We start from the raw sequence: 8,813 nt of genomic DNA on the forward strand, positions 1-8,813 counted from the left end.
AAGCTATAGTGAAGATAATCGACTATGTCCTCCAGTGAACTAAATCACAGTCAAATGTATTCCTTGTTTGCCGGGGGCCCCCTTGAAAAACCCTCAAGGGCCCCTGTGTGCCAGCAGCACGGCTATAAAGAAATACAGAACGAGTGCACATGCAGATGACATGGTTCAGTGAGGTTGAGCTGGTCGCGCGGCGGAAAAGCACAGCGCCGTTTTTCTTTTTTCTTTTTTCTGTCCACCGGTGAACCGCTGACGTCATGCCGCCAGCCAGACATGACTGGCCACACACAGCGTCTGTTTCTGACCGCTACAAACCGAAAAGTTCAACCAAACCACAAATAAATGATACATTTCCAGGCGACCCGGACGGAGCCGGTGTTACATGTAGTCTGAAGTCACTTTTCTTGCATTTCCATCCCACTTGAGCTCAAACTCTCCACCGGCCTTTTTTCCTGCAACTCATTCAAGCGAATCACTTCCTGCCTCCACCGTTATGGCTTTTAGCTTCTCCGCCAACTGCCACAATGCTGATGCTGTATTTGACGGTCACAGTCCTACACATCACACACATGAACTAGTATTTAAAGTTTGAGAGCAGTAATATACGTACTGGGTTAATTAAACCTCGGTTTAAATCTGGTAATTAGCTCTCACTCCACCCAGCGCGGTTGCTGAAGTTGCAGCCTTGAACTAGCGGCCGTGCTTCCTGGTTCAGTGCACTTGCTGGAGTGACGGGCGGATTGAATGAGTTATGAAAGGAGTACATAGAGAAAGCATGGCGGACAAAAGTGTACAAGTTGGAAATATTACCTGCTCTTTGGGTGCAGTACGCCTTTCAGAGGGGTTGCTAACAATAACCGGGTGGCTCAGTCAGCGTCGCCGTGAGTCAAACTTCTTTTCCTGTCGACAGCAGCTTCGCAGAGACTTCGGGCTAAACTACAGCTCTCGCTTCCTCCCTCTCTTTCTCTAGTTCAGTCACTCTTTCTATCTGTTTTTTTTCTCTCCCCTTCTTCCTTCTGCCCTCCCTCCTCCACTGGCTGCTCACTGGTTCGCGTAATTTCAGTCAGTGCGTAGCCAGCGGGAGCCGGGGTGCGGTCCAGGACGAGGCGGGTCCAGCCTGTATGTACCGCCTCTCTAAACCAATCACAGCCGCGCTTTGATAATCCACACTTTGGACCAATCACGTTCTCCCAAAGATGTGCCTAACTGGAGGGGTGACGGCCACTGGGCAGGGCGAAACGCGCAGAAAAAACTGAACTTGAAAGAGTTGGGAGGAGGGAGGGAGGGGAGAGGGTGAGGGAGGGGGGCACAGATAAAGCTGTGTTTAATGAGAAAGGTATGTGCATACTAAGGATTTTTATGACCATATAAGTACTAGCCACTCTCAGGATGGACTGCATCATCCCGGGTCTCCCAATGTGTCAACAGGGTCTATGTCTGAACACTGTCTGCTTTGAGAACAAGTAGAAGTGACGTCCCAACTGTCTGATACTATTTCTGCTTTAAAGATTGATACACATGAGACAAATCCCACTCACACATTCACACTATTCTATACTGCTACTCATACTTCCACTCCACAGATAAAACTGTTTTAACTTTTTTTTAAAAAACTAACGAAAAACTATGGCAAAATTTTAACCATCTTGAAACTGTTCACTTTTATATTGGAAAACAAGATTATTTATATAATCTATATATAGTTGTTGTATTAACATTACTGCACATTATTTATATATCCATGGCATTCTCTCCATCCAGAAGGAGGTCAGAGGTCAGCAGCAGAACAGGGCCAATAGAGCTCATAAGGATTTAGTGTCTGGCCCATGTACACTTTGGCAGTGTGGTTATTGACCAATTTGGCCTTGAACTTCTCATCTTTGAACTATATAAAACTCTCAGGGATCATGTCACTGTTAAAAACAAATCACCCCCCACCCCCAGCTCCCTGTTTCCAGCAAGGGAATCCAAATATTTCATATAAACTACATCATATAAACAATTACTTCTTGCTTGCCAGAGTCCTTAGATGCAAGTAAAACAAACTGATTTGGGTGAAATTTTAGCACACTGTATAGAGATGATTAGAATCTATCATTTCACATACACATTTCAGGATAGATAACTTTAAAACACTAGAAACGATAATTCAGCATTCATGTGGATACACTTGTCTCATCGTGACAGATTTGACTTCTCTGCTCAAATGGAGGACTTTTAAGATTCACATTGGCACTTTTAAAACTCCAATAACTGCACTTTTCTGCATATTCTGTTAGCACTCGTGTACTTGAAATTTGCATTGCTCTTCTGCACTTTTTCTAAATGCACCAGTGCATCTCTCAGATGAAGACTGAGAGACCTAACACGATATAAAGTGCAGTACAGTGATGCAGTTTACTCTCACAGGTTCCAATCACTCAAACAGGTAAGCCTAGATTCATGACCCAACACGCCAACACTACATGGGAACTGCTGCAGGTGATGATCTAATTAATTTGAAGGAAACACTTGTTCAGTCTTTAAATCACTCTTGACATTTATTTTTCCCTGGCTCTTTTAAAAGGCCCGACTTTTTCTTTGGAAGTGTGAGCATTAAAGATGACACAGAGGTATAAACAGAGAACAGGTTTATGTACTATATGTGAAATCAAATACAAAGCAACAGGTATCTGGAAAATTTGCATTTAATTTGATCTCAGAAAGAAATGAGGAATAAGAAGAGATGAGTAAGAGTAAGGGCTGGCGGTACAGTGCAAGAAAACTGAGCAAAAAAGAGGTGAGTGAAATGATGAATGTTGAGATGAAAGTTCTGCGGTGCTGTTGCCAAAGTCTACACAGAAGAATGGAAAGGCACAAAGTGAACCTGTTTACTTCAAATACTCTCCTGGGATTCAGACTGGGTGATTTGAGCCCAGTTTGTCGAGTGGAACTGAAGGCGCACAGCCAATGCACATGCCACAACCAGCAGGGAGACATTAGCAATGGAAAATAAATATTTTTTACTTTGTCAGTGTGAAGTATGGATTGCACAACTGCAGCTTTGATCAGTAACAAAAACTGAGATGGAAAAGAGGACTGAATTCCATCCCCGGGGGATTTAACAAATTTTAAAAGAATTTAAATTCTGATTGAATTAAAAATAAATGAGTCAGCTGTGACATTTGGACACCATGGGTTGCACACGGATCGCTAGAAATTAAAGTCAGCAAGAGAAAAGAGAGGTCTAAACAGTTGTCTAAAAGTAACGGATAAATGGTTGAAATAGATACCCTGGTTAAAATTGATATAGTGGATTAATGGCGTCATGAGCAGAAAAAGGTGTCACACTCCCTCCATGTTCTTTGTTTTGGTAGCCGGGCGGGTTGAACATGTGTGTGAGCTACGAGCTACAAGCGGCTAAATGGCTCCAACGTGACTGGGAGTTGGCTTTATTTCTGTTTCTAATGTTGAAATCGCTAGATGGAGCTGAATGTCGTATACGGCACCTTTAAATAGTTAATTAGTTAATGGATAAACAGTTTGACATCATGGTCCTGTCATTTGGTCATTTTTTTGGTGTGTTTTATGTCTTTTCGTGGTTTTTGTGGTGTATTTTGCCTTTTTTCCAGTGTTCCGTTTTACCTCCTGTTTTCTTGTGCTCCTCACCAGCCTAATTTTCCCATCCACACTTGTCTTGTATCTGTTTTATTAGTCCAGCCCTGTTACCTGAGTTCTTCCCCAGTCTGCTTTCCCTCCACACCTGCACTGCATCTCCTTTATTAGCCTTCCCTCTTCCCAGTGTTTCTGCAGCCCATTCCCTGATTCGCATGTTTTTCCATTCATTACCTTCACCTGTGCTCCTCTGCCTCACTCCGCCTGCACCTCATCCCTTCAATTAATTAAGTTTGTATTTAAGTCCAGTCTTTTGTTCAGTCATTGTCGGGTTGTGTTCCTGTGATCCTGCTGTTCTGGGTCCCCAATGTCCCTTTGTGTTTGCCTGGTCCTTGTACTGTGGTGATTCTGATTAATCCATTCATTACACTTTATGTAAATAAATGGTTGAAATTGCTAATGAATAAGCAGTTGAAATAGTCAAGAGGAATTAATAAATTGATATAATAGCTAATGGGTAAACTGTTGAAACAGTTAGCTAACAGTAATGGGTAAATAGTTAAAGGGTCGAGCTTCTGCCACAAGGAATACAAATACAAACTTGACCAAACCAACCTAAACACTGACAATTCAACTTCATGACAACAATATTATAACCGCATCTGTGTAGTTCATATTGTTAAGTAACTTCCTATTTAAAATATAAACTCATTTGGAGCATGACGGGTCGTGATCATGAACAGGTACTTCAGTCTGAATCTGGCAGGGCTGTGGGGATACATCTGCAAAAAAGCTTAACCTCAGTTTAGAGGAATAATCAAGGTAATTCTACTCATACAAGCCAAAGATTGACCTTTTTATGTTTTATCTTCTCTCCTACTCTTAGCGAGTGATACCAGACAGAGGGAACACGAAACAGATGTTGCTGTTCTGAGGTCCAGGGACAAACAACTTTCAACAAGATCTGATGCAAATACTGCCTCTATAAGTGAGATCAGTGCACACTGCGATCTAAATACACAGCTAACGTTCACACCCCAAAAAGGCAACTCTTATGTCAATTTACCCCGAGAAGTAACAACATAACAGGTCGTCAGGCATGCCTGGCATCTCCTGAAAAACAGGAAAACGCACATTTTCTGTTCAACGTGTGATTTACGTTCGCTATGTGTCATTATGACAGGAATGTGTCTGTGTGTTTTCCTAAAGTTTTAGCAGCTGGGCATCACATGCATGTAGAGCAAAACACTGAACGTTCAGCATGCCTGCCTGGAAAATTCAATAAATCTAACACACTCTCTCTCTCTCCCTGGGATGGATGGGAAATATCCGAAAATTTCAGCAGGGAGGTCAAAGGTTGCCCTGTCACCCGTTACTTGAGCAGGACCAGATGCCGGTGGAGGAGAGAGGCCTAGAGGAGGAGAATGATGGGAAATGAAACACAAAGGCACTTCTTGCGCACAATAAAGTACTAAAATAAGCACATTTTAATCAAAAGCAAGTTTAAGCTTAACAAAAAGCTCGCATGTAACAAAAACCTTGTGTCAAAAAGACTACATGATTCACACAACAATGGCGTGAGACAAAACAAACAGACCTGGGCACCGACAGAAATGTGGCATTAAAACGCAGGCATGAATTACCAAATATGGACACTTCTGACCTCACTATCTCCCTCCCTCTCGCTGCCTCCTGCTCTCCTTCTCACTGTGACCTAGTCTCTCTCTCTTTTTCCTTCGGTTGGTTGTAACAGCGTCAGGGTGTGTCTGTAATTCAGGGTGTGTAAGGCCATTATATCATCCAGTCAGAGAGAAAGGGACCCATTCAGTGACAGCATGTTAAAAGGGTGGCATGTTAACTCACTGACCACTCTTGCTGTGTAATTACTTGTGTGAGTTCATGTGTGCGGGCTTTCACGCTTGAGTGTCTTGGTGAGAATGTGTGTGTCTGCGCCCTCATGCATGAGAGATACATACATGTGTACATCTAGTAGCTCGGATCTGTGTCAAGTTTCACAGTTAAGAGGTTGTTAAACGCTCCTATCTGACCCAGATTGTCTTACCTGACATACACAGAGAGAGAAGGCTTGAGTGTGAGCCCAGCGTAAACACATTGCCCTTCATTCCAGCGACCAGCCCTTGTGTTTCCTCTAACATCATTCCCCAGTCATGTACTAACCCCCCGCCGAGACTATTTACGCAACTCGCTTCAGTTCACAGAGCCTCCTGACATTATAAAGCAAAGTGTTTGTTTGCGTGTGCCGAAAAAAGGCCAGAACCACAAAGAACAATTAAGAGCAACTCCAGCATTTAAGATAAAACAATAATGAGATTATGGCACAGGGACTGGTTGTTTATTCTCTCTTCTGTCTTTTAGTCTGCCAAGTTTCCTCCTCCTTTCCTCGGTAATTAGTACACAGGAAGGAGCGATAAGACATATGTCGACTCACAAAACTCAGGAATGTGGAATAAAGGGACAATGCGCATAGCTTTCCCTCTTTTGTCAGGATGCCTCTTTGCTCATTTATCATCTGCACCGATTTGACGACATCACTGATGGTATTGTAAGACACGTGTACGTTGCATGGGAAAGAGATGGAGTGATATAAACAGCAACAGTGGTTGCATTGTCCTGTCTGAGGTTGGTGTTTGTCTGGAACAGAATGGAGTCCTAACAAGGTGGAGGGCCGCATGTGTTTCATATATAAATACAGCTATGTATTTACTACAAACACAGAGCGCTCTCAGGCCGTGCCAAACATGGGTGTTGTTACATAGTTGCTCGCTCTCCCACACACACAAAACACATTTCGACACACATTGCAAAAGCATTTGGATCCACGACAAGCAATCTAATATCAAACAAACACACAGCGAACATTAACGGTTTCAGGCTCCGAGAGAGGCGGGCAAACTGGGACGGAGTCACTAGAAGAAATCTGCAAGCCCTTGGTTCAGCAGCAGCAGCAGCAGCAGCCGCTGGCTTCCCCTGTCTTTTTTTGCCTTATATGGTCACAAGAGTGGTGGAGTAAGAGAGAGAGACAGCGGAGGGAGGATGGAGGTGTGGTCTATTGTTTTTGGCGGAAGAGGTTTAGGGTTACGTGCTGCTCTTGAACCTTTGGAGCTTGTCGTCATCTATTCAGTCACCTCTTTCCTCTGTCTGAAGGCAGACAAAGAGGATGAGCAGACAACACTGGGGAGGTGTGTGTGTGTGTGTGTGTGTGTGTGTGTGTGTGTGTGTGTGTGTGTGTGTGAAGGGGGGCAGCTTGATTCATGAGTTTGAATCCTGAGGCCTACAGACCAGTCACTGATTGTCAAGGAGCAGAAACAGACAGAAGAGGCAGAACGTGGTTTAAAATGGCAGATCATTATCTAAAGGTGGTGTCGTGCAGTCCCAGACATCTCAAAACTATGCAGGAATGTTTTTCATCCCGCACACAACAATTGCCCATGTACATCTGGATCACTTGGTTCGCTCACACCTGCTTATGTAATGCCAGAGGAATTCCCCCTATTCAACAACCACCGGTTGCTACTGAGCAGCTCTGCATGAATACATCCCTGGGCTTCGTCTGAGATGATCTAATCCAAGGCACGACCACTAAATGTGCAGATGGAACATGTCAAATGATGTGCATGTAATAAGCAGTCTGGAGGCCCTCGGCATGATTCTGTCAGCTGTGGGCTCTGTAATGACATGCCAGGTTGGGAAGGCAGGCAGGGGTGGGAATGTTTTTCAGTTAACGAGTCATGAGAGAAGAGGGGATGATGACATGATGACTGGAGGGACTCTGACTGCAGGTGCTCTCCTGTCTCCATCAGCCTCACCTGACCTCATATACGTGAGTGTTTCTCATGGGCAATGACACAGAAATGCCTTAATCACACACAAACACACACACGCTTTAAATTCATAGGAAAGGGTTCTTGCACGGTAAGAGTCAAACAGGTGAAACACTGGAGAATCACCAGAGTAACCGCCAACTGCGGCTGACTGTAGCTGACATTAGCTAATTAGCTCAGTTAGCCCTGCAGGTAGCGATCCACACTGGGAGCTCAGAGACACTTCATATTGACAACTGCAGTTATGTGAAAGGGTAGTTTGTCAGTTCTGTGAGCAAACTAATATGCAAGACCAGCTCTACAATGTTTAAGTTGCGTAACTAACATGACTGCTGTCTAATTACGTATTTTCAGTCTTATATTTCATGCAACGCTCATGAGTTTTAAATTGACAAACACAGTATGTGTAATTCATGGCACAATTAGTGTAAGTTCTTCTCAACCAATACATAACAAAGGTCTAGTCGTTTTAATACTTTTGAATGAAATTCTTACACATACCTTTAACCAACAGACTTACATGTTGCACCTTTAAATTTCCTTCTTAAAAAAGTGATACTAAAATAAACACACCTTTCCCTACTATTCCGATGTTAATGATTTAACAGGTCCAGTGATAACACACCATTTTATCACTTTTGCTTTCGTGCTGGCTCCACACTGTGTCGGTGTGTTTTAGGGCTGGAGTCCCACACATTTAGACTGGTTTGAGACAGGCAGGTAAAACTGAAAATGTGACGTTGAAGGGTGCAGTCTACTGCGTGCCGTAGGCTCAAAGTCCATCTGACTGTAACGTATGTTGACACCAACTTGCAATGGAGGGGAGAAAGGTGGTTTTGGTGGAGGATTTTTGGTCAGGTGCGAGAATCAAAACATTATTAAGTCAAGATTACAGAGAAAGAAGGCAGACACTGTTAATTTGGGAAGGAATTACAGAAGGGAGGTAATTTGAAGGGCAGCAATAAGTGGAGGGCGGTGTGTGGGTGTTTCAGTCACGCTGATGAGAGGGTTGTGACAGCATGAGTAACACCTACATGTTCAGACAGAAGGCAGAGAAATGGGGCTCATAGAACACTATATACATCTAATAAACATGGGAATAATTAAAGGCTACTTCTAGTTTATCATTTTCACAATGTCTTTACACTGTGAAAACCTCCCATTTATTTCCCTGGTTAGAGAAACTTCACTTTGTGGACTTAAAACTCCCTTCTCCTCCCCTTCAAGTCCCACCAGCAGCTCATATCTGCATCCTTCCAGTGCAGTCAAACCACAAACCCAGGGAAAGTACATAACTTAAGTATTACATCAGTGTCATTAGGGGTGATAAAGCTAGGACTGTTGTCTTCTTTTTAACCACAGGCAAAAACACAATTCATA

General features: G+C 43.4%; 1 protein-coding gene across 2 annotated transcripts in view; it reads right to left on the reverse strand.

The window, feature by feature from the left end:
• Positions 1-1,055, reverse strand: part of LOC141019337 (myosin-9-like) — a 33,461-nt gene extending 32,406 nt beyond the window's left edge. For both annotated transcript variants that reach the window (XM_073494224.1, XM_073494222.1), the window contains exon 1: positions 808-1,055. The gene's annotated coding sequence lies outside the window, so the exon portion shown is untranslated. The remainder of the gene's footprint in view (positions 1-807) is intronic.
• Positions 1,056-8,813: the final 7,758 nt, after the last annotated feature.

This window comes from Pagrus major, chromosome 23 (genome assembly GCF_040436345.1).
Source record: "Pagrus major chromosome 23, Pma_NU_1.0".
Classification (NCBI taxonomy): domain Eukaryota; kingdom Metazoa; phylum Chordata; class Actinopteri; order Spariformes; family Sparidae; genus Pagrus; species Pagrus major.